Source organism: Mercenaria mercenaria, chromosome 12, assembly GCF_021730395.1.
Source record: "Mercenaria mercenaria strain notata chromosome 12, MADL_Memer_1, whole genome shotgun sequence".
NCBI lineage: Eukaryota > Metazoa > Mollusca > Bivalvia > Venerida > Veneridae > Mercenaria > Mercenaria mercenaria.
In genome coordinates, this window is record NC_069372.1 from 54,243,982 (window position 1) to 54,270,956 (window position 26,975).

The window sequence follows — 26,975 nt, forward strand, 5'->3', positions numbered from 1 at the left end:
AGCTGAGCTGTTGAATACGATATGCTGTGACATCAAAGTCCGCTATATGTATGTAACAAACCTCATTCTTGTGAACCATGCGGGATTTATACGTCTCAACAGGTATCAAGTTTATAACAAACTTAAGTTTATAATATGTCAGGAATTCTTTTTTTATGAATGTTATTTGAAAATTTTCAGAATGTATAATTCATGAAGTTAATATCAACGACCAGATAATTATATCGTCACTGAAATTAGTTAAGTTTCTCAAAATCGTATTTCATTGCATCTTTAATAAGGTTTATGGTCATCAAACGTATACCATCGGATATGGTGCATGTATTATCTACACTTGTGATAATTGCAAGATCCACAGTCTGTTTTTCAAATATTGTTTTTTCACTTTAACGATTATTTTAATTATAACAAATCATAATAAGGTAATTTCTCAAATATTCTACGAAAATGAATATAGGAAAATACACTTTTATGTAACAGATGGCAATTTAAATGTACATGAACAATGGTATAACACATGACACATCCTATTCAAGGTTACACGAATGTTTTCATCTGTAACTCTTTTATCTGTGGTGATCTCCAAAATTTGAATAGGTCTTAATAAACGAGGTATGACCTAAACTTTCTATTTCGATGAATAAATTTTATATGATACTATTTTAAAATTGGTATGTATTACACTATGAATTCAGTATATCACGTAGTACAAGGTCAAAGAACGACAAAACAGCAACAAACATAAAAAAAAATTGCTTACCTGTTTTTTTGGGGGGGATTTGATTCAAATTCTAGCCTTCTGTCTGAAAAGATAAGATAAAAAGATATTTATTCAAAACTTAAGGTAACAAATTTCGGCTTCAAATACGTTGTTTGTAAATAGAATCATATTGCACAGAATGCTCTCGAACCAAGTCACTTTTTCCATCTGAATTCAAATCATAGTTTCATTTTTCTTTATAATTCTGAGAAAGCAATTGGTTTCATATTATAAATAAATCTACGTAACACTGTTTATGTATATATTTATATCGTATCAATCTATGCGCAATAATTTTATTCATGCAGAATTCTTATTTCCATATTTCCCAAAAAAATAAGGGTGTATGTAGAGCCTTCATAATTTCTTAAAAACAAAACATATTGTAACACATGATATCCTAAATCATGCCAAATCAACAGCTTGCTTTTCTTTCTATTTATCAACGAATGCGAGTATAAAGTTCCATACATATGATCACAAAAAAAACAAGATCATAATAGTCTTTATTTTTATAGGACTCCTTACACAAATCGCCAGTCCATAGTCTGTGCTATATACCGGTCTATAGTTCAGCACTTAATTATGCTGGACTTTAGTCAAAACTAGAAGAAAACAAAAAAAGTTTTAAGATTTATTTCTGATGTCATGTAATCAGAAAGTATTGATGGCTTACCATCTGATAATCAAAACTATTGCCCTAGGTCCGAAAAAAATACAGAATGGCCTACAGAACAACAGTCAAAACTATTTCCCTTGGATAGTAGTTTTGACTACTAGTATTTACCTGCTATAACCATTTAGTACCTGTATGTTGTATCATTTACAAATGTATGTTGCTAAGGTGAGAGATGTCTCCATGATTCGAATATTACAATACTTTTCAACATAATCAAACTGAATGTTAAATTTACAGTAATGAAAAGTCTACAATGTATATGAATGTATTTAAGATATCTAAAAAAGGTCAGACTGTAAAATGTGACATCTATCCAAAGAAAACTGAAAAGCATAAAGAATTTGAAAGTAATTGCCAGCGATTTTACCTCAGATGGCAGGCCATGATCTATCTTGTACAGACAACAACGTACTTAATAGATGTCCTTCTTAATTCCTTTTATAAAGTGGAAAAGTTCTTAGTTAAAATAAAAATAGAAGTGGTATCATGGTTCATGCAAGAAAACCTTTTTCAGTCTAACAAACATTTTAAAGGGACAACATATTTTAGTGGTAGTGTTTGACCTTAGTTCCCATGTGCATTTATTTTTTTATGAAAATGCTTCCCAAACGTGGGGAATAGAGACCTGTCTTTTGATTTGAACAGGATAACGGAAGTCAGCAAGATGATGCAAATAAGCAAAATAACACAAGATTACGCACCAACAAGATAACAGCAACAACAAGGTAACGCACCAACAAGATAACGCATCAACAAGATAACGTACCAACAAGATAACAGCACCAACAAGGTAACTCACCAACAAGATAACAGCACCAACAAGGTAACGCACCAACCAGATAACGCATCAACAAGTAAACGCACCAACCAGATAACGCACCAACAAGGTAACAAACCAACAAGATAACGCACCAACAAGGTAGCGCACGAACAAGATAACGCACCAACAAGGTAATGCACGAACCAGATAACGCACGAACAAGATAACGCACCAAAACAAGGTAACAAACCAACAAGACAACGCACCAACAAGGTAACGCACCAACAATGTAGCGAACCAACAAGATTACGCATATTAGCAAGATAACGTATATCAGCAAAGATTACGCACCAGCAAGATAACGCAAATCAGCAAAAATAACGCACTAACTAGATAACGCAATATAACGCACCAGCCAGATAACGCACCAACAAGATAACACATCAGCAAGATAACGCGTACCAGCAAAGATAACGCACCAACAAGACCCCAAGATAACGTATCAGCAAGATAACGCACCACTGACAAGTAATGCAAGATAATGTATCAGCAAGATAACGCACAAACAAGTTTTTGCATCAGCAACTTACCGCAATGCAAGTTAACGCACAAGCAAGACTACGCACCATCAAGAAAATCAGCAAAAATAACGCACAAACAAGATATCGCTAAATAACATACCAGCCTACGAATGCACCAACAAGTATATCGAAAGATAACGCACCAACAAGATAACGCACCAGCAAGTTAACGCATATCAGCAAGATAACGCATGTCAGCAAGATAATGCATATCAGCAAAGATAACGCACCAACAAGAACGCAAGATAACGTCTCAGCAAGATAACGCACCAAAAAGATAACGCGTTTCAGCAAAACAACGCATCAGCAAGAAAACGCAAGATGACATATCAGCAAGATAACGTAACAGCAATATAACGTAAGATAACGTTTCAGCAAGGCAATGCAAGTAACGTATCAGCAAGATGATGCAAAGAAGAGTGAAGGAAAATGCTCTACACAATAGAAAAGGCTCGGTTTGATTGAGTCTGTTCATTGATTATAGTGGAAATGCAAGCTACGTCCCACGTCCTCTAGCCCCGGGTTAAGCAGAACTCAACATTTATACATGTTAAAGAATATAATTTAGAGACATCCGCAGATGTATTCATACGGCGGTGCACATGGAGGGGATTTGTGGTTATGGAGCCTGCATATTACAGAAACTGCCAACAGACAAAATTAAAAAGCAGGCACCATATCCAATGGGTGATTAAACAGTACCCAATGCTGTTAAAGCGGAAGAATTGGAACCACCCGAGCCGAAATATTCAAGCAGAAAAATTAAACAGTACACGAACACAACATAAATGTCGCGCTGAACGATCTGAAGAGATAAGAGAAAAGTAATAAACTGAGAACTGCTTAAATCCGCTATTATGTGACTACAATTTTTTGATCTTCTTAAAACGCAATATGTATAAGAAACATTACAACTTCATTGCCGCATGTAACCTATTAAAACATGTATATTGACAAACGCTTTACCATTTACTGACATGTCCATATGAGCTATATGCAATTTAAAGAAAACAATTTAAAAAAATAAGAACACAAAAAGTAGAAAGTCATTTTCGCCATACAGAGCATTATAATATTGTTGAATAGATAATATTTGAGATGTTCTTTTTGCTAATATTGTCTAACAGAGCAACATACGAATTTAAAACACTCGTGAATAATTATTTGCAATATATCCAAAAGTATTGTGTAAATACGGGTCGCGAATTCTTGTAAACACGAAAAATGTTTGATGTCCATGAAATCGCGAAATAATTTTGACGCGAAAATTATTCCAGCTACAGTACTCAAATGTTTTGTCCTTCGACGGATATTCTGCTCATTCTACCTATCCTAAACAGACAGGTGATAAGTGTTAATTATATGTAATTGAGAAGTATTTCTAAAGCAGTTTCTGGCTGACAGCCAGCTGTTATTAATGTTAAGAGAATTAAAAACAGTGTAGATATAATCAATATATTCATTTGATAATATGAGATGAAAAAAAATGAACGAGAAAGACGCAGGGAAAAATGTAAGGAGAAATAATAGAATTGGAAAATTGATTTAGAAGAAAAAGACGAAATTAACATAGTCAAATTCATTTCGTTCCTACAGATTCAAGAGAGAACATTTTATAGGGTCAAAATGGGGTGTGTTTTTTAACAAAGCTCCCAGAAAGTTTGTTTTGAACATAAATTATATTAATTTGTTATTTCCAATTTTCGGAAATTCTTATTTCAAATATTTGTCTTAGGTTATGATCATATCCAATAGATGTTACAATATGTAATGCCATGTTATGGTGCATATATTGCAGCTGCTTTATCTGGTTTATCAAATAGTGAAAGCACAATGGAATTTTAAGTGTGTACGATTTAGCAAAACGGAACAAGTTCACAAACATGCTAAGGAAAGAAACACAACTTGATCAAATACCGCTTCCGAACTGCAGCGGACACTCAGCATAGAACAGACTTTAAAGATATAAAAGCACACTACCAATCATATACACACGAGCACATCGGTCTTTACGTAGTCCGTGCAACGTTTATAGAACCTAACAGTTTCATTCAAGAATTACAAATTCGCCGCAACTTTATTTACAGCGAATCCACACTTCTGGTTTTGTAATTCACAAATCGATATTCCGACATTTTTCCTCAAAATTACTTAGTCGTAAAACAATATAATACAAAACATACAGAAAAAAAACATAACTATTATGTATATACCAGCAATCAACACAACAATTATGTATATACCAGCAATCAACACAACAGTTATGTATATACCAGCAATCAACACAACTGTTATGTATATACCAGCAATCAACACAACAGTTATGTATAACCAGCAATCAACACAACAGTTATGTATATACCAGCAATCAACACAACATTTATGTTTGTTTGTTTGTTTGTTTTGGGTTTAACGTCGTTTTTCAACAGTATTTTAGCCATGTAACGGCGGGCAGTTAACCTAACCAGTTTTCCTGGATTCTGTACCAGTACAAACCTGTTCTCCGCAAGTAACTGCCAACTTCCCCACGTGAATCAGAGGTGGAGGACTAATGATTTCAGACACAATGTCGTTTATCAAATAGTCACGGAGAACATACGCCCCGCCCGAGGATCGAACTCACGACCCTGCGATCCGTAGACCAACGCTCTAACTACTGAGCTAAGCGGGCGGGCTCAACATTTATGTATATACCAGCAATCAACACAACTGTTATGTATATACCAGCAATCAACACAACTGTTATGTATATACCAGCAATCAACACAACTGTTATGTATATACCAGCAATCAACACAACAGTTATGTAAATACCAGCAGAACACATAACAATTATGAATTATCAGCAAACAACACAACAAAGTAATCCAGTATGACTACTAACACTTACAGAAATACGTGAAGCCAACACACAATATTTGGTATTAAAAGTACTGCTCCAGATAGGTACCACTAATGGTCGTTATAATATAGTAACGCTAGTTTTGCCTTTCAGAACCTATGTGGGTGTGATATTTCAAAATGCTGCCACTTGCATAACATTGGGCGAACCGATATACATATAATAACTCCCCATACACCTACGGGTAGATCTTTTTGTCAAATATTGACAACGAAGACATCCATATAAGGTGAAAGAAAATAGATCTCTGTAAAATACATCAAACATACAAATACCACAAATATGTTGTAATGTTTAACACCTACACATGTAGTGTATACTGTAGTATAATGACATTTCAAATAACTATAATATTACAGCTTATTTAAATATCGTTAACCGCAAACGACTTTGAGCTATTTTTTTTTAACTTTCTAACAATGTAGGCGAAATAAATATATTTCCAACAAGTTTAAAGCCTACAATTGGTCTTGTGTGGAATTGTCTAGCTTGGAACATGCTTTCTCTATCAACATTACCAGGACCTCAAGATTTTAAGGCATTACATCCATCATTGACAATATGTACAAACTGAAAACAAGCAATATGCTAGATAATCTATGAACGTCATCTATATGCTTATGATTATATTGTTAATAGCAATTGAAAGGTATTCCAGTTGAAGATTTCGACTCGATGATAATAGGTGGAGTGCCTTAAACAAATGTTCACATTGCAACGTCGCAAATATGTCTGTTACTTTACAGAAAATAAAAAAAAAACGTCAAGATGCAGCTTTCAAAATAAACAACAGAAGAGGATCAATTTCCAGACAACACTTCATTATGTAATTCAAATACTTCCCTTTACAATACTCAGGATGTCAATTTCCATACAATATCTCAAACAAGACCCCAGACAAGATCTTTTTAACCACCTCTAGAGCGCCTGCATGCGACAGGTTTTGGATTCGCGAAAATGGTACCAGCATCGCCCTCGCTGAGTTCTCTTCTCTCATACCCTCATGGTGGCGGATAGTGTCAGGAACAGTGTGTCGAAAGTGATATAACTTGTAAGTCCTCTTTCACAATATACCAAAAAAAAAATTATATAAACAAAAACACCTGAGTCCACTTCGTAAAGAATGTTATAAACTGTGTATGTTAATTTACTATTTGTAGAAGTTCCAGCTGAAAACAATACCGCTTGGAGCCTGGGGGAGAGATTTTTAAACGAGAACGATACATTTTTGTGCAATTTTTAACTGATTATATATTTCGTTGCACAATAACATTTCGAGTGTACTTTTTGATGACAAACTGTTTGTTCGGAAGTTCGGACGAAAACAGTACCTGCAGCTTATTTTTATTGAAACTTTATTATAATGTTATACATTTGTATTTGAAAAGCGCGTAAAGCTGGCAGTGCGATGTAATGAAATTGTACGCTTGCACAGCAAGATAGTCTGATTTACATTGAAAGCAAACCTTTGTAGGTGGTCCAGCGAAACCTGGTATTTAAATCACATTTCTATGCAGCCATAACATGTCTCAATTGAGGTGCAGTGACAATGCATATTGTAAAAACAGACTTCAATATTCAAGATGTACGCATTCACTTGCCTATTTGGTTATTCTAAGGATCAGAGTCGAAAAAAAGGCTTGTCAAAACTTCAATCGATGCATATTTTGAGACAATATCTATGGAAAATGCAATGCACAATTTCATATTTAGGGAAAACTTTCCCCCTTTTTTAAACGAATATTACGACACCGTGTCAGTACTTCTTTTTTATTAACACAAAAGTTCTAAAGCATTTATACAGTCGTATAAGTATGTTCTCACGTATTTGCCCACTTTTCCAGTAGTTGACAGCGTCGTATTTATGGCCACTTACTTGCAGACTTCACGCGAAAAAATTTTTGGATTAATAGATGTGAAGAGAACATAAAATTAGTTATACATTTGAATTCAGTGTGTTTTAATGATCTTTTTATACTGTCGTAAAATTCAAACCATGTTTTATGACGTAAAAATGATGTAAAATATGAAATAAAAGCCGCACTACTGAAAGTGAAAGGTACAAATGTTTGCTATTTGCGGAAAGTAAAAGGTACAAATGTTTGCTAGGTACAAATGTTTGCTATTTGCGGAAAGTAAAAGGTACAAATTACGCTATTTGCGGAAAGTAAAAGGTACAAATTTCGGATGCCGTGTTGTTTGAAAGACATAATTTCACGCAACTTTAAAGGCAACAGCTTTTTGCCAAGACAATTTGACATCGCCGGAGTAAAGTTACAACATGTTCTTTAACTCATAATAAAGAAAACTGGCATATTTCCTGGTGCCGCTGTATTTCACACCACAAACACTTTTAAAATGTTTTAACTACAAATGTAGTAATTCTTAAAGAACAAATAATTTCTATTGGGCATCAGAGAACAAACAGATATCCTGTTTCATACAAGGATTTCTTGCAGGTCACTACTACACAGTACAACTGTTCAGAAGTTTGTCCAAGATTTTCAATTGTAGTGTATGACCTACGTTACCAAGGTAGATTCTGACCGTAAAAGACCATTCATCACATTAAGTAAATGGTGGAAGGGAAGCGATATTCTCTCAACAGTACGAAACTCCAGCAAAAGAATTTGGCATTATTTGATTTCGTCATTACCGGATTTTTTCTCTTCATGTGTAATTATGCAAAATGTGTTTGCATGCGTAAATCAGTAGCATTCGGATTTCCCCATTGATAACTTCTGGTACATTTTTTGCCATTAGCATACAAATAGTAATAGTATTTAGCAGCGGTGGCTTAAACAGGTAAAAGTATCCAAAATCCCCAGTTATGGGTAATTTTACCAACGAGAAATGAGGCTTCATTCAAAATGCTGCCAAGAGACCATATTGGAATTGGTGAAAAATGAAATGTTTTCCTTGAAAAATGGCAACTTAAAGCATGGCATGTATTTTTAACGACACGAAACACTGAATAGTTATCTACCGTTCGCCAAGGTTTTAAACGTTGGTTCCGGTGGTAAGTTTCCGACAAAAACGAAACTCCATTGAATACCATTTACGCATTTACATACCTTTGACCTCTGGTTGCATATCTCGTGACTGTAATACAACTTTATACATCTTACTCAGTAAAAGAAACAAAATGCTGTCCTGAAAATTGTAATCAAACGACTCTTAAAATCTTTTAGAGTTCCAATGTATAAGAATCATGGATGGGTCCGACAATTCTTAAGTTGTGTTTATAGGCTAAAAGTTACTAAAAAGTGCTTAAAAGTATTTTGATAGGAGTCAACAGTTGATACAACAATTATTCTGACACGATCTACATTGAGTGTTCTTTAATGGTCTGGTCATATGTCATCTTTCAGTGTTCCTGATACTGGACACAAAGTTTTGAGCGTCTTTAAATAAAAAAAAATGTTTTCTTTTCATAAAGTGTTTACATGCTGGACTGTCAAAGAGCTAAATGAGTCGATCATTTACACGACAAATCAGATTATACATGGTCTAATCAACACGAGCTTTACACGAGAATGAATTTTTATACACTTATTGTATGGTGTTGCCGCTACGGGATGGATGGAAAAGAATATAAAATTTAATGTTAAGCAAAGCGTGTGTTTTATGTGTTGGTTTTGCATTACTTCCCGATTTCTATTTTTTCATTCTAGGCACTAGGAAGGAAGTCAATCAGTTAGTGTTTAAGTTTAATTACAGTCCATCCGCCCTTTCAGACACAATGAAGCATATAAATGCCCCGTAGAGTATATAGACCGCAGGAAGGTGGGCAATCGATAACTGTTATTTAAATAGCCAGCGGCTCACCAGCTAATCTCTCTGCAATACCCGTGACCACCGCAGCTCGTGTGTTTACCAACTTTTGCCACAAATCTTGCAGATTATGCACAAAAAGTACCAAGAAGTCACGCAATTATCTTTATGTTCACTTTTTAGATGTATACAAATATTAAAGTAGTTCTAAAGTTCAGTCACATGACTCTGGATACGTGCCCTTATTAAGAGTTGAAAAGTGTTCCTACACCGGAAATGTACCGAACCACACGCTGTTCTGCTACCATGTTCACCTCATGACCGACCTGTTCAGTTTCTATAGTATTTGATTACTCGCTATCGGAAACGCGATTGAACGACGCAATTATGAAAGTTGTTTTGTTAAAAGTGTGGAATCTAATATCAGAAATCAATAAAATCCCAGGAAGGAATGTATCGATCAGTTTATCTCTCTTTTATTTTGATGGAAGCTCGCGATGTTTTTGTTGAATTAGCACTATTTTTCTCACCAGTTATGTTTGTGTCATCATTACAGCAGACTACCTGAACGCAATAAATGTTTTATGTTTGAAAATGCCATGACCATATACATGTGCTCCATTTTTTGACACGTACAATCATCAAACTGTTCAGTACTGAGCAGACAATAACTACAAAATGAATGGTTAAAAAGTCGACATGATTAAGTACACGAGTAGCCCAAATATACTAATATCGTACCAAGGTCTTCTAAAGGCCAAAGACCGCAAGTAAACGTTGAAGGAATTTAACACCAATAAGTCGCTTAAAAGATGAGCAACTAGCCAGGGCGAAACAGTTACATTGTCATTGAATTAACCAGCTCAGCAATTTTCTGTAAGCACGACTGTATAATACAGTCCCAACTTTAAGGCACAAAATAAACGCTCATTAACACTTCGAGTCTGAAATTCAGACCAAAAATACAAACTTTAAATACAAACTTTTCCATCAGATTATTTTTGGCAAGTTAAACTCGTTGCTTACAAGTCTCTTTTCTTACAATTGCAAATGCGTTGTAAACATTTGACAATGTTAGGCAACTTTGATATTTTGGTGCTTTGAAATTTTAGCTCTTGTTTTACCAAGAACATTGACGAAGACCGATTGCCGTTATTCCACGGATGATATTTGTGAAGTCTAGACACCTTACGTTAAATAATAAAGCTTGATATTGTATTCTGAATTTCTATGCGCCCAGGTTGATATTAGATTGTCTTTGCAAGACAATAATGGTTATTTAATAGAATAGATGTGAGGACATGACCGCTGTATCATCAATAATGATTTAGACAGTTTCAAATTTCGGAAAAATGTTCAAGTGTTGTGTTCATATTAAAAATCGATGTCGGAAGTCCGCGTCAACATTTTTTCATGTTTGCAAACATTTAAAATCTACGAAATACAGGAAATGACTGAATATTTTATTCTTTTTACAATTTACTATAATATACTTTTATTCTCATTAATTTTCTTAAGTATAACTTAGACGTTCTTTCTAAAATGTGAAGTTTATATCTGCGCAATTTATTAAAACGCAGGCGATATCGAGTTTGAGAAAATGCTTGTTTTTGCTTTTTGAAAACTTAATAAAAAGCAAAATAAAATTGAAGTGTGTAATCGGTTATGTGTGACACCAGATAAATATCTGCAACATTCCTTTTACATGACACACTTAATCTTACGATGAAAATTCAAAGCCGTCTTAAATAATCATTTGAAAACGTAATTTACCGATCGCTGTATAGTACAAACCTCTAAATATATATCCGAAAGAATTTCACAATAACACTATGAAACAAAGGTTTGTGACAACTAATTTTCTCCGCATGTGTTCAACAAATGCGACGGTCAAATTGATAATTGGACAGCGCGGAATGAATGAACTCTTTAAGAGTGAAGATCCAAAAATAACAACAATTTGATTTGCTCGACCAGCTTCTGTACGACGTCAATAGAATCCGGATATGTCAATGGCTAATGCTTTAGTATTGACAAACATGGAAAACGGGTAAATAAGATAGGTTATTAGTAATTTACACGACTTCTTATATAAATACCCGGTCCATAGTTTAAGGTATTGACCGGACTATATTTCAGCGCTCAATTCTGCAGACCTAAAGACAAAACTTGATGAAAAAAGTGATGAAAATTAATTTCGAATCACTCACTGAATGGCTTGCCGGTCAATACTTTTTGAAAGCCATCCAATTAATGTATATATACGTACAAGTCAATATCTAACTCGAATGCGTATAAATCTGTCAATATATATGTGAGTATAGAGCGGACTGCCTTAGAACTACAAAAAAAGTAATTTTCAGCTATGTGACAACAGTACCTTACGAATTTATTTTAATGAAGTAAAACTAGTAGAAGCAATGTTCTTACTTGATATATCGCGGCAAGGATACAACTAGCTAACTGCAATATAAGTTTAGGAGGGATTTTGAGCAGTATCAATATATACACAGGACATTTAATACTGACTCAATGCAGAATTTCCCCTGCCCTTGAACCTTTTATAATGACAAGCTGTTTTCTCGAATTACGAGTAGAGTATCAAATTTAAATGACTGTGGACAGCGGGTACTCCACAAATGAGACAAAATCGACTGACAAATTTTGTAGTTAAACACTGGAAAAAAGAAATTCATTACCGACATATTTCACGGATGACCCCCGGTTTTCTTCCAAGCGATTTAATACTCTTTTCATGACCATTTGGTGTACAGAAACATGTGGTATTTTCTCAATTTATATGGATATGGTTAAAAGTTTACGATGTTCATTCTATATTTTGTTTTCTCCCTTTTGTAAATATGTCAGTCTAATATAAAAATGACACACCAACAGAAACAAAATTCAAATTGGCAAAGACATGGATCATAAAATAACTCGAGATGGCCCTTTCATTATCAGCATATGAAACTGGCCATTTTTACCGCTCTGAATAGACAGTTAACTGTAAAATGTATCTCGTCGCATTTGGACTGGACTGAATTTGAATTTCTTATTCGTCGGGTTCGTGGGGTTATACATTGTAAATGCTATCAAAGCCAGGCTTGGGGACCAGTCTTAAAATGCAATATTGTCATTGGTCAGTTTCAGACTAAGCACAAAATCAACCAATCAGATGCGAGTGTTCTTTGTCTGATCCTAAAACGCCATTATAAAACCTTGGTCCCTGTTGCAGCAGTTTTCCCATGATGCAGATCGTCCTTAATTATTGACAGGTTTAATTATCTTACACACTGACAAACGACTTTACTGTCATAAATCAAATTCAAGAAATATATCAATTGAAAAAAAATCAACTGATTAATCATGAACGTTAATATTTACAAATACATCAAAAGTGACAGCTAACTTTACAACTCTTATATTCCATGTTGACAAAACATTTATTCAGACACTAGCGATTAATGTAGACTTGAATTTAGAAATCATTATACAGCTTATAGATAAAACCATCAGAATTACGAATGCATGCGGCTTTACTTTCCAAGCTACGTTCAAAGTTACTGTTGTCCCGCCACTCCTGTAAGCGTTTACATTTGTTTCTCTTTAACCTTTACCCTGCTATATTTCTAAAATAGACTGGTCCATCGTTCAATTTGGGCAGTACCATTTATTATTCAAAGGGATGTTCACTGAAAATATACTGACTGAATAGCGCGAACAGCTTATCTTGCTCTGCACTGGTCGCAAAGGCAGAATCGCTTGCCGCCAGCAGGCTAAAGGTTAACTGTAAGACACTACTTTTGTTTTGTTTTTTTGTTGGGTTTAACGTCGCACCGGCACAATTTATAGGTCTATTGGCGACTTTCCAGCTTTGATTGTGGAGGAAGACCCCCAGGTGCCACTCCGTGCATCATTTCATCACGAGGGGGTACCTGGGTAGAACCACCAACCTTACGTAAAGCCAGCTGGGTGGCTTTCTCACATGAAGAATTCAACGCCCCGAGTGAGGCTCGAACCCACATCGGTTAGGGGTATGTGATTTGAAGTCAGCGACTTTAACCACTCGACCACGGAGGTCCCGTAAAACAGTACTAGACATAGTGTACATCGTGCTAAAAATAAAAGGAAATTTCTAAAATTTCAAAATATTATGAATATATAATAAACTTTTCGATACTGTGTTTCCGCTGTAAATTTCATTCATTTTTACCTAAATCAGGAGTGTCGGAGGACAGCTTCGCTCGACTAGTCAAAAGCGTTTCACTAAAATAAGCCAAAGATATAAACAAGTACAACAGGGGAAACAGAAACAACTTGAATCGTAGAACTTTCCCCTCTTATGACATTGTGAAAAAGACTTAATGGTGTTATGGTACCTGTGCATTGCATACCATGCCATCGCTGTGAACAAGAATGTGAACCCTTCAGCAGATACCGAGATCAGCTTACATACAACAATAAAAGTAAAAAACGGAGCATTACTTTGTAAAAATGCAAAACAGAGTTATGGAACCTACGCACTGATATCAGATCAACATAGTTAACTAGTGTGTAAAGCTTCAGTCTATTTCCACTTGGGTCACTCATACCATTAACTGAATCGGGACGCGGACACCGATGCCGGCGAACTTGGCCTATATTCGAATAGTGGAGCTAAAAATTAAAACTTCATACTGGAATTGTGGATTGATTAAACTTGCATATCTTTGTAAGCATTCAAACTTTTGTTTGTTTTGTTGTTTTTTTTTTTCTAAGGTGAAGTTTCGAAAAAAAAATAATTACCACAAAAAATGCCAGCGAGTCTCTTACAATCCCATAAGACAGACACCCACCAACACTTTATGTGTACAAGAAGCAATGATTGAAAAAAGTTGATTGCGTCAGGTATGAATTTAATGAACCTCAAAGAAGTGATTCAATATGGAAAATCAAAGGCACTGTTCATACCTGTAAAGCCCTTTCAAAAACACGTAATATTCGAACCACAGTAAAGTAAATTCAATCAACTTTTTCAATTTTGATATAACATTAACATTGCATAATTAAATAAACTCAAAGGCTTATTAATTCTGCTGGGCTAGGTTTCAAAAATGATGTTATAAAAGCTCTTCTCGAGCTTATGTTTCCTGTTATGATGTCTTGCCGACTTTAAATAAAATGCATTGTATTGTATTGTATTGTATTGTATTGTATTGTATTGTATTGTATGTTAAAGTATTTAATTATAGTAATACAGCTAGTGCACAATCAATCTGCATGTCACATAAAATGCATTGCCGCTCAAGTTATGATGATTAAAATGGCGGCATATGTAGACATGTATTTGAAAGATCATGAAGATGGAAAAATAAAAAAAAAACATGCCAAATACCTTTCTTTGTCGAAATAAAGGTAATTTGCTTAATATTGCATTTATACTGCTAAACGTCAAATTATTTTAAACAAACTGTCTTGCCCCGTATATACACGTACATGTGATGCATTATATTCAACATATACAACCAAAAAATAGTCTATTGTCTATAAATGTCCTATCTAAACTCATAACCTTCAGAAACCTCCTAGGAAAGAAGGAATCAAGTCAATGAAAAAGAAACGAAATGTAAAAATAAGTAGACAGCTTAGGTTAAAAGAATCAATTAAAAAAATATTTAGATGACCCCGCTTCATTTATATGGGTACACAACTTACGTATTAATGTCTCTTTTTGCTCGTACTATTGACTTTTTCCGGGTGGTGATCGGGTTTCCTCCCACACACACCCCACCCTCTTAGTATTCAGTAAAAACCCATTTAAGCATAATGAGAGGTACTGTCTGGTCTCATTAGTGCAAAGGTTAAGATCTGTAGGAATAAAACATTTCTCAAAAGTGTCAGCTTTCATAAAAAAAGTCGTTATTACATAGTTAAACAGAGGCATTTCTTTTATGTTTATATAAAATGATATGCAACCTGGTGGCGAGATTTCGATGATCGCAGATGCTATCTCGGCACAGCACTAAGGAACTCATTTATTATAAAAATGACACTAGTGATGGATTGGAGTATGAACAAGTGTGGCTGTAATGTTTCTGTGGGTTCTTAATAGGATATAATCTTGTATAGTCATTAGACTAGAAAGACACAAGTCACTTTGATAGTTACTAAATCTATTCTAATTCTAAAATTCAACAACATAACAATTATATTGGTATCAGAGAGGTAGTACAGTAGGCGGGGCTTATCATAGCAGTGGGCAGCTTGCTGACCAATAGTCTTAATACATTACATCGGCGTTGTTTTAAACACCATGTCTTGAATTCATAGATTAGATACTAGTTCGTTAAAACATGATGAAAACTAACAGAATATATATCTCCGATACTAAGAAAAGATCAGCCAAAGTTTGAGAGTTCTATCCCTGAAGTGGGCAAACCTTTTCTGGTAGATATATTTTCTATAAGTAAAGCGCCTTTGAACGTGTTTATCATGAAAAGGGCGCTATATAAATCTGGTATAACAACAACAACAACAATAAAAATAATAATAGATCCCTAAAAGACAGAATGCCAACATATCTTGCTGTGAACACAAATGATGAAATAGGATCAAAGAATTACCGTAACTGTCACGTACCGTACTGAACTTTCATTTGAGCCATGCCATGGAAAAACCAACATAGTGGGTATGCGACCAGCATGGATCCAGACCAGCCTGCGCATCCGCGCAGTCTGGTCAGGATCCATGCTGTTCGCTAATAGTTTCTCCAATTCCAATAGGCTTTAAAAGCGAACAGCATGGAGCCTGACTAGACTGCGCGGATGCGCAGGCTGGTCTGGATCCATGCTGGTCGCATACCCACTATGTTGGTTTTCTCATGGCACGGCTCATTTTTCTTTTATCAAGGCTATAAGTCTGCATTTTCCTCACTTTCGTATCACCCTTACCATTTTATTAACCCTTACCATGCTGGACAGGATTGATTCTGCCTTTGCGACCAGTGTAGATCATGATCAGCCTGCATATCCGTGCAGTCTGATCAAGATCTGCACTGTTCGCTATTCAGTCAGTATCTTTTTGGTAAGCACCCCTTTTAACATTTAATGGTACTGTCCAAATTGAAAGATGGACAAGTTCATTATAGAAATTTAGCAGGGTAAGGGTTAAACGCATAGACTGATAGAGTCTCATTTGGTTATAGCGAGATGTCGCTCTATGGTGTTATGAGAGTTTTAGGTCCGATTCATATGTACGGCTTTATATGGAAATAATAACATACATAAGAACTGTACGCATGTGAAAGGATGTTACTTTGTATCAATAACCAAGTCATGTTTTTTTCCTACGGACTCTAAGTGATTTTGCAGAAGTTACAACAAGAAACAAGCACAGAAGTTTTATGCTATTTTCTTTAAGATACCAAAGATATAACAAATGATTACACTCTACTGATAGCACTGACATACTAAGCGAAAATCTGTCACAACTTACTGCATTAATTGTCACTAATTAAAAAGGTGTTATTGCAATGATACGCCTGTTAGTTTTTCGAAAATTATTGGGAAGTTAATAGTCTTCAAGTTTTAGTTAACTGCTTTTTTTAATATCATTTGACCCAAATTACATGTATTGTTTTACTTCAGATCTCGTAGAGTGGCGTTTTTTGTCGAGATGACACGAGGTCAATGAAGATTTTTTCTGTTGATAATACAAAGTTATAAACACAAACAATAGTATGTTTGAGGCCTACTTCGCAGATGTATACGTACACACATATTTTATCTTCTATGTCTTTGTAAACTATTATCGTCAACAAACTAGCTACACACAATCTCATAGTAAGATACATTAATGACAATAGAAAACTTTAAACCAGACGTTCAGAAATTTATGTATATAGTCAAAAATATCATCTTAAAACATCGCTGGTTTTGTATCTTTATAATTAATTCCTGTCTTTAAAGTCAAAATTTATGCATCAGGAAAACAACACAAGAATGAATAACGTTAATAGGAGACGCGAAACTGTTTTCCGCATGTCATGTTGCAGATCGTTTAAAACAGCTTATAGGGACCCGTAGCTACCAAGGAGTTAAGCCCACAAACCTAGGTCAATTGACTGAATATTAACTCAGATGTCATGAACTGTTAGCTATAGCCCAGAATCTATGTTTCTTTAGGAAACACTAAGATTGGCATCTCAAGAGTAGGGCAATTGTTGTACCTCAAAATGGTAGCAACGCAATTTGGTAGTCGCTACCAAAATTCGTCCGAGTTTCGGTAGTCACTACCAAAATGCGTTACACTCAACGCAATTTGGTAGTTTACAAAAATGTAGTATACCAAAATGCGTTGGATATGTACACATCCAACGCAAAACGGTATTAATAATAATCTCACGATTTACAGAATACGAATAGACAATATTATTTCAGAAAGAATCGTGATGGAACTTTCCCTTATAGACCACACCTCGATAGTTTACATAAGAACTAGAAAACAAGAAACACTTGTGTTTTTGGTATAAGCCGTAGGGAACCGACAGACCGACTGTTTTAATTTTTCCAGCACAACATATCATACACTTTTCCAACATTATTTTAAGATAAACATAAATCATTATGTATACATGACAATGCTCAACATAATCAAGAAATTACGACAAAGCATTAATATCAAATGTATCAAATTCATATTGAAGGTAACACATCTTTCAGCCCTTAAAAAAATATAAACGTCTATCGTGTTCTGTTCCCAAGGCTGAATGGAAAAAACTTTTCACTCTTATACGCACGAAAACTTCGTGCAGAAAATAATACGACGCCTATCGGAGTTACTGGACAAAGGGAAATAAATTTTCGTCTAATTCATCACTTCAAACGACGAAAATTACATTAGTCGCTTATCCGACCTTGACCTTTTGATCTTGAAAATATAACGGTCCTAGATTCAGTCAAGTAAGACTACTGGAACACACGTGAGAGAGGTCAATGCAATTCTAACTTTGACTTACATCGCGAGATATTGAAGGAACTTGGCACAACTGTTCACCACAATCATTCGATGCGTCGTTCGCATGACCCTGGGACACAAACGCCCATAAGTAAGTATAGACTGTTTGGGATTAAAATTCAGGAGATTCACGAGAAAAGGTCACGGGTTGTATAATACCTTTAGAAAATAAATCTAGGTTGAGGACCCACGTGCCATCCTAACATTTATATAGTAGTCGCATGGTTGACTTGGGCTGATTATTCATACCGATGATTTCATTATAGAAATCAAGGCTGCTTAGGTTAGCCGTGTATATTTATATGGAATTAGTTTGTATACAGCGCAGTATCAAAGTATATATACTTACATTTCATCAGTTAAAATCTCCCAATACACTAATTTATATTTACCCAAATTTATATTTCTTTTTTCTCGTGCAGCTCGTGTTTTACGTACACTCCTTTTCAATAATAGGTTGTGCCTCATTATGTAATATAATGCAAAGTTCAACTATCGGGGTCAAGTTGCGTCCACTATATAGTAGTCGCAACTTGACCGCGATGGTTGACCTTAGGCTGATTATTCATATCGATTATTTCATTATAGAAATCAAGGGTGCTTAGGGTAGCCGTGTATATTCATATGGAATTAGTTTGTAAACAGTGCAGTATCAAAGTATATATACTTACATTTGATCAGTTAAAACCTTCCAATACAACAATTTATATTTACTCAAATTCATATTTCCTTTTTCTCGTGCAGCTCGTGTTTTACCTACACTCCTTTTCAATAATAGGTTGTGCCTTATTATGTATTATAATGCAAAGGTCAACCATCGGGGTCAAGTTGCGTCCACTATACTTCATTTTACAGAATTCAACATTTTCGTGCTTTAAAAAATCTCGGTGGACTATCTCTCCGACAACACTAGCACATTAAAACAACAAAACAATATGTAACGTTAATGCATAGAAAGCGTCATTGAGACCCCTTTCACACACTCAGGAAACATGAATCCACATTTTGATTGTTTTTATACGAAACAATATCTCGGGAGGGGAACTCCTAACCCCCTCCCCCACCATTATATAGGAGACATTCCCTCCTTTTATCTCTCTCTCTTTTGTGCGTGATGGCAAAATGAGCACAGCCTCTGATGTAGAAAAAAAACTACCAAATACATTCCATTCCATGATCCTTAACCTATCATATGTACCCTTGCAACGCATTTTGTAGCGACTACCAAAATGCGTTGCTACCATTTTGAGGTGTAACAAGGGTAACCTTATGGTTTGGTAAAGTTTCCAATCTAAAGGCTCTTTCTCCTTAGCTCCTAGTTGGCATTTAGCTTTTATAAAAAATGTTTTAGCATGTTGGTTTTAGACAGACTAAAGTGTTAATCTTGTAACTCAAAGCAGAAATGTGTCCACGGTCGTACATATTTATTTAACCTGTTAAATATTGTTAAATATTACATCGTCTTGTTGTGGTGAAAATCTGTATTATGTTATTTCAGTATCCTTCTATACATGTAAGTTACAGTCCAGGTAAGAAAAACGACCTCTAGATGTTATCTTGACCTTTGATATTTAGGGGTCTACGTCATTGTATTATTTTGGTGAATATTTATGCTAAGTTATTTGAATATCCATCTATGTGTAGTTACAGACCGAACAAGATAAAAATAAGCAAAATATATGACCCTTGTAATATTGACCATTGAGCAAGGGGTCTTGATCTTAACACATCATCTAGAAATGGTGGATGTTTGTGACAAGTAATATGAGCATCCGCCCATTCGTACAAAAGTAATAGCCTTGAAAATTGATGTATCTTTTATTACTTCTAAGTGTAGCCTTGACCAGATACGCTTGAAGGTCTGGGATGTAACACTTCATCTTATTATAGTAAATGTTTGTTTTATGATAACTGAATATTCATGCATGCAAAAAAGGTTGAGAAAAAATGACTTTATTATTATTATACCAGATTTATATAGCGCCATTTTCATGATAAACACGTTCAAAGGTGCTTTACATATAGCAAACGCAGCCACACAGAGCGCGAAATCCATCCTCTACTAGTACAGACACAGAGCTATTTGACCAGAGGGACAGAGTGAGATAAAGCCCCCCGGGACAATATGGAGAGAAATCATTGTAGATACAGGCCTGTCCGGCTAACTTAGCCTAGCTCTTTGCGAATAGACAGTCTGGTTCTTTAACGTGTCCTGTGTATAGCACCGATACACGCAAAGCCTTCATTCCTGGGAAGAACCAGTACAGGCCTCTTAGTTAGGTGGGGGACACTCAAGAGCATCTCAGAAATTTCCAGTGCCTGGAACGGGATTCGAACCCCGGACCTCTGGATTGACAGTCCAGCGTGTTACCACTAGACCACCCGCCCACCTTTAAACCATTGACCACTAAGTGTGACCTTGACCTTTGAGCAATGGGTCTGGAGGTTGCACGCCACACATCGTCTTGTAATGGTGGTTATTTGTGAAATGTAATTTGAATAGTCATGTATACGTAAAAAAGGTATAGAGCGGACAAGAAAATGTTCTTAAATCTTAGACATTTTAATGTGGCCTTGACCTTTGAGCCTGGGTGGCTATATCTGACACGTAGTCATGTTATGGTGAATAGGTGTGCTAAGTTGCATGCATAAAAATGTTAAATACAAGAAAAATGACATTATATCTTTGACCTCTAAATGTGACCTTGAACTATAAGCTTTGGGTCTAGATGTCACACATGACATGTCATCGTGTTATGATGGTAATTTGTGCTAAGTTATTTCAAAATCCAACAATGCACAACAAAGCTAAACAGTGGACAATATTTGTGACTAACAAACGGACAGGGGTAACACTATATTCCCCAATCCATATTTTAAAAGGCGGGGCACGTAGGTTCAAGGAGGTCGTGGCCGCGTCATACAAAAAAAAAACACATATAAATAGTACTAGTAACTCTCTTGTTTGGCCTTCAGCAAGAAAAGGAAACTGACTACTTATCTATACCTTCATGGAGATGGATTCCAGCAGGAATGAGGTGCCAGGAATGAGGTGCCGACAGTGATTAATAATATAAGGGTAGAAATTGTTTTACAATCAACCTAAATTATTTACATGTAGTATAAACTAAGGGTTTCAATCAAAATAAGAAACTAAGAAAATTAAGTGACAGAAATTAACGTAAAACTCGCAAAACAACCTATATCTCAAGTTAGCCGACTATAATTGCCATTCTTTTGATGTAACATAAAACTGTTCGCTCACAAAATGAATTGCGTTTGGACAAAGTCGAACCTATACCAATTTGAGTAATGGGTATCAATTATGTAATAGCTTTTAATGTAATTTTAACATACTGAAATATTTTAAATGGAATGTCTACGTAAGGCCTAAACAAAAGTAACAAAGTTTTTACTCCAATTTGGCAAAGTGTAACAACTATTTGTACAGTTTTTCAAAGTTTAGAAAATATATAATTAATCTTGTTTATTCTTACCAAATTATAACCAAACCATCTTCCACTGCTCAGTTAAAAGCAGGCTGTATGCACTTATAGTGTGTCTGCAATATATCATTCGTAATTTATGCAATTTGCTCTTGAATTTGAAATGAGATTTCTACTTTATCAAAGTCGGCTAGCTGGTTCATTACATGTAAATAAATCCATCACTGTAAAGTCTTTTCCTTTGAAAACACACGTTTTGTTTTTGTTAGTGGACGGTAGCATTTCAATTAGACAAAATTAAATGCGTATTTAATCTTAAAACAAACAATTTTTATGAATGGGTTGGACTAGTAAACAAGTTTTAACCTTGATTGATTTCCTGCTTAGAATGATGAAAAGCTTTTCTGCTCGTAAATAACCGTTTTTAATCGTAAAGCGGACATTTAAGCAAAATCTTCTCTAATTGTAGTGCCGATATTTTTTTTCCAGGTCAGGTACAAGCTATCCATTTTTTCAGGGTCGCGGATTATGCCCATATTCAGAATCATGCAGCGTCTATTTTACTAGAACGATGTAAAAATATAGTTCTTTCTTGCACACTTCTCACAGCGGCCTTTTAATTGACACAGAGATAAAACTTATGCCATCATGAAACCGGTCGAATTATAGTCAACACAATTTTCGTTAAAAAAAAGATCAGCAAAGGCTCAGTCCCAAGATTTTTACCATAGATATCGTGTAATTTCAGACTAACATAGAAATGGGTAGGAGTACAATGACTAGCAGTTTATTTTCTGACCACAAAAATCCATGCATTATCTCAATTCATTAATTCATCTGATTTAATATAGAGATGCACATTCAACTTCCATACGTCCGAATTTTAAAGAATATTTGAAATATTCATGAACAACTTTGTATGTAAAAAAACTCATCACTTAAAACTGGTTTTTTAATGACTCCATATTTTGTGCTTTTGACTTGTCTGTACAAAGCATGTCTGTTGAGTTGAAGTCAAATGTTGACAAAAAAATGAAATTTATTTCTATCTATCATGCAATAAAAACACTCCAGTCAATAGTTAATACTATTAGCCTTTCAATCATCGGACAATAGTATTGACTACTGACCAGCATGTATATTTTAGCGGGCTAACTGATTGATGAATAGATCTTATTAGACATATAAATGGTATCCCGTACACCCGCCGCCCAAATCAACAATTATTTTCTGTTAAAATTTAACTTACTCGGCAAAATCAATGTACATGTCGCGTCTTAAGTCAATATTTTATAAATATTTAAAAAAAATACTGCAGACAGGTTTCTTTGTAGTCGTAGTACACATTCCAACTGAAAATAGATATCTTTAAGAAGTAAAAAATCTTCATACATACCAGTATATTGCCAGGTGCGTCCTAATCCTAAAATGTATCTTTTAAAACTTTTACAAGATCAACACTGTGGTTTACAATTTCAGTATGTATCTGACGGGCTGTGGACCGTGTAGACGTCTCATGAATATTGATGAGTCTGTCACCATTAAAATCGATTCAAACACGATGTTATTAAGGTAAACCGTGCTATTACGGTTATGTCCATACAAGTGCGCGTTAATTAATCTGTATACGCCAGCCGATGCTTTTAATAAGAGTATTGGGAAACTGAATAATGGTCTCGGGAACTGGCTCACATCATTAGGGCCCGATGCTCAAAGAGGGCCCAGCATGGTGATCATCTAACTTTACAAATGTACAATGTGGTGACGATTTAACCACTAGGAGTGTCCAACAGGTCAACATTTTAATATCACGCGGGTTCAATATGGTGAGGCCTTTACACCAGTCAACACATACATCACGGGGGATGTGCCTGTGCGGTTTAACAATATCAGAAGAGTCAGATGCAAAATATTGTCAAATATGGCAACAGTGAACGGAAACGGCTCAGCATCTTGATGGTCTTATACGATATTGAAATAGATGTGCAATATGGAAATTATCTAAAAAGTTCGAAATGGTCTAATATCATGGGAGTCCAATTAAGAATTCATCTAGGAACTTGAGGAGTGAATTATCACAATAAGAATTTAATATGGAAATTGTTTGTTATCTTGGAGGTCCGCGGTAAAGAGATGGTCAAACATTCCAATAAAGATTTAAAAGATTCATTGGAAAAGGTATACATGGTATAGGGAAGTCCGACACAGCAGGGTCCGCTGCGACTTGAAAGACAGAAACTCAACTTAAGTCTTAATGTTACAATGTATTGTAATCAAGTTGTTCAACATTTGTCTCTGCGTCAGTTTGACAATGGAAATAGCCAAAATTATGAAATTCCTCTATTAGGCTAGGGATTCTGAAACATCAGCAACCTGTTATCTTAGGGTCGGCTTAAGTCTACAGTGCGATGGGATAATTTTCTTTCATATGCGCCATATTCGAGTTCAGATTTGTCGTATCGCGATGTATGTCCTACCTTGTGAACTCACTGCATTGAGACATGTCTAGCTTTTCACTTTCTTTCCTCATCCAATATTGTAAACAACATCTTTTCCTATTTAAGTCACCTTATCCTGTTAAACAAACGAAAACCTTGAACTTTTGTCCCTTTTCCCTTTAATGCGCATTTTTGCTTGACTAAATGGTGCAGACAAAGATATCACCCTTCAGTTATTTGATGTGGATAGAATCTGGGATATACTGATACGTCTCTCAGATTGAATGTAATTGATATCACTGTATGCTGTCACATGACCTGGTGTACGGCGAGAAAAATGCAAGATGGCGGACATGGATATTGGGGAAAGGTAGGCTCCTTGTTTGTTCATTGATTTCTCTGTTAATATTTCCTTTAAGGGAGAATGTTTTGTCGTATAACACGGCACTGACATTTGTCTTTCATCGGTTGTATACCATTACCACCGACAACAGCTTAAATTTCTAGACTTTGCTCCTGAATGCAACAAAAACAACGGAAAATAAATTTAAGCGAGGAGAGACTCGGTTTTTCGAATTTTCCATCCCTTTCATCCACGATTTCTGCCAAATTATGAAGTACACATAGGCTATGTACATAGACAAAACGCGTGTATCAGCCAGTTCACTGAAAACCGCATATTTCCTAAAAAAATATTCGTTTTAAAATTTGCCAAGTGTACGGTGGGAAGGCCGAGGTTATTCTGACGGTGTACAGTAAGACGACGGCCAAAAGTGTACGGTAAGAAGACGAAAAATCAAATATTTTGCTACGAAATGATGTACGGAAAGAAGACAAAATCCTGACACGATCACCAGCTGCTTTACCCGGGAACTTAGAAGGATTAATGTGGTCTATTTTTCGACATTAGTGCTGCCAATTTTCAATGTGTTTCCAAAGAATTCTCCAGTCTCTCTAAACCGTACAGAATTTTAAAGATTATTGAAAAATTAGAATGAACTTGTTTATGTTTTTAGCTCATTTGAATGATGTTTAATATCTGCATATAATCTGCATATTCTTTCATGCACTTGCTTTGGGGGACCTTAATTTTTTGGGAAGCAAAGTATGGAGAGATAACAGTATTGTGTTTTACCTGATCATGTGAGCTAACTTGAACAAATGAATATACAAGCTACAATTTTCTTTCGATTTATCACTGTATGTCAAAAACAGATGCCTGCATTGCAATTTGTTATCAATTTGATTGTGATTCTGTCATATTTTAAGTAAATAAGAGTCCAGTCATAAATCAGCCTAACACAAGCTGTGTTATGGTTCGAATCACGGACTCGGAGTATTTCCGCCAATTTTGTGAATAGTTCTTCCAGAAACATTGTCATAATAAAGGCCGAATTTAGAGTAAATACGTACTGGTCAAAATGTTCACAGAAAACATCACTAAATCTAAAATTGCCAAAACAGCTATAAGCACAGATAACATAAACCGTAACACAAAAGTGTTTAAGGTATTGCATGAATAAGGTTTCTGTTTTTGCAGTCAGAGCATACACCTAATAACATTAAAAACAACATAACGCAGGTATATACTCACATTTTCCGTTACAACTTTACATTAAGTAGCCAAACTTGATTTCCAAAAGAGTTTGGAGCTCTTCACTCTTTAGTGTCATACCTACTAAATCAATACTTTATAATTTTTATTGTTGTAAGTGTATTTTCTCTATTAAGAAATACTGAATTTCATTTTGCATCAAAAGGCGTTAAAAAGCCACCTTTTGATCTCTATCATGTCTATGTTGATTTCTTAAGGATGTACGAGCGTTTTTTTTCATATCCGCCATTTTGAAAAATGTTTCTTCGAGCATTGAATTTTAACAAAAGTTTTGCCAAAAATTAACGCTAAATAATTAAAATTTGACTAATAATGTACCATTTAACAAAATAGATTCTACTTTTTGTAAAAAAAAATCACCCTTATTTTTGGCTGGCATTTGCTTAAAATTGACGTAAGATTTACAATGGGGTAGAGGTAGGTAATTTCAAATATCTACGAAAGTAGATCAGGTTTGGTTTTGATATTTTCCTGACTGATACATATAACAATAGGCTATAACTGAAATAAAAGTTTTCAAGATAGCACTTTATTTTATCTAGAAAATATAGATTAAAACAAAAAGAACAAAATAATATCAAAATTCACCAGTTTTTAACAGTTTTTTTCTTCATAAATCTCTTAGATACACGGTGATCCCAACCTTTTTCTTTCCGTTTTGAAGCATTTTTGTGTGTCATTAAAGCTGCAAAATATTTTGAAAACAGAAATTTTCTGTAGATCTAAATACATTTTCCATTGAAAATAAAGTGGGTGGGGTAATTATGTCAACATGTAAAAATGAAAGAGATGTGTTAGTGACATTTATGCTTATATAATGCTGACATCACATTGTATTCCTATCAACCTGTAAGACATGAAATCCCTATAGCATTAAATGGGATATTACATGTTTTATAAGGTACCACCATCGGTGACTTGTGTTTTTTCTTCCCTTGTTTGTCTTAGAAACTAATATTCGTCAAGCTCACAGAGTATGAAAAGATTCTTAACGTTAGAAAAAAATGTGCTCCTACATCCTTAAAC

The 26,975-nt window shown here is 35.1% G+C and overlaps 1 protein-coding gene across 3 annotated transcripts in view; it reads right to left on the reverse strand.

Moving 5' to 3' along the window:
- LOC123535455 (uncharacterized) overlaps positions 1-23,434 on the reverse strand; it is a 42,529-nt gene extending 19,095 nt beyond the window's left edge. Inside the window, exons 1-2 of one of the 3 annotated variants that reach the window (XM_045318136.2) lie at positions 23,293-23,434; positions 765-803 (exon numbers count right to left, since the gene is read on the reverse strand). The gene's annotated coding sequence lies outside the window, so the exon portion shown is untranslated. Of the gene's footprint in view, positions 1-760; positions 804-5,670; positions 5,687-23,292 lie in introns of those variants that run through there. The other 2 variants (XM_045318134.2, XM_045318138.2) reach the window with 2 other exon arrangements.
- Between the last annotated feature and the right edge of the window lie 3,541 nt (positions 23,435-26,975).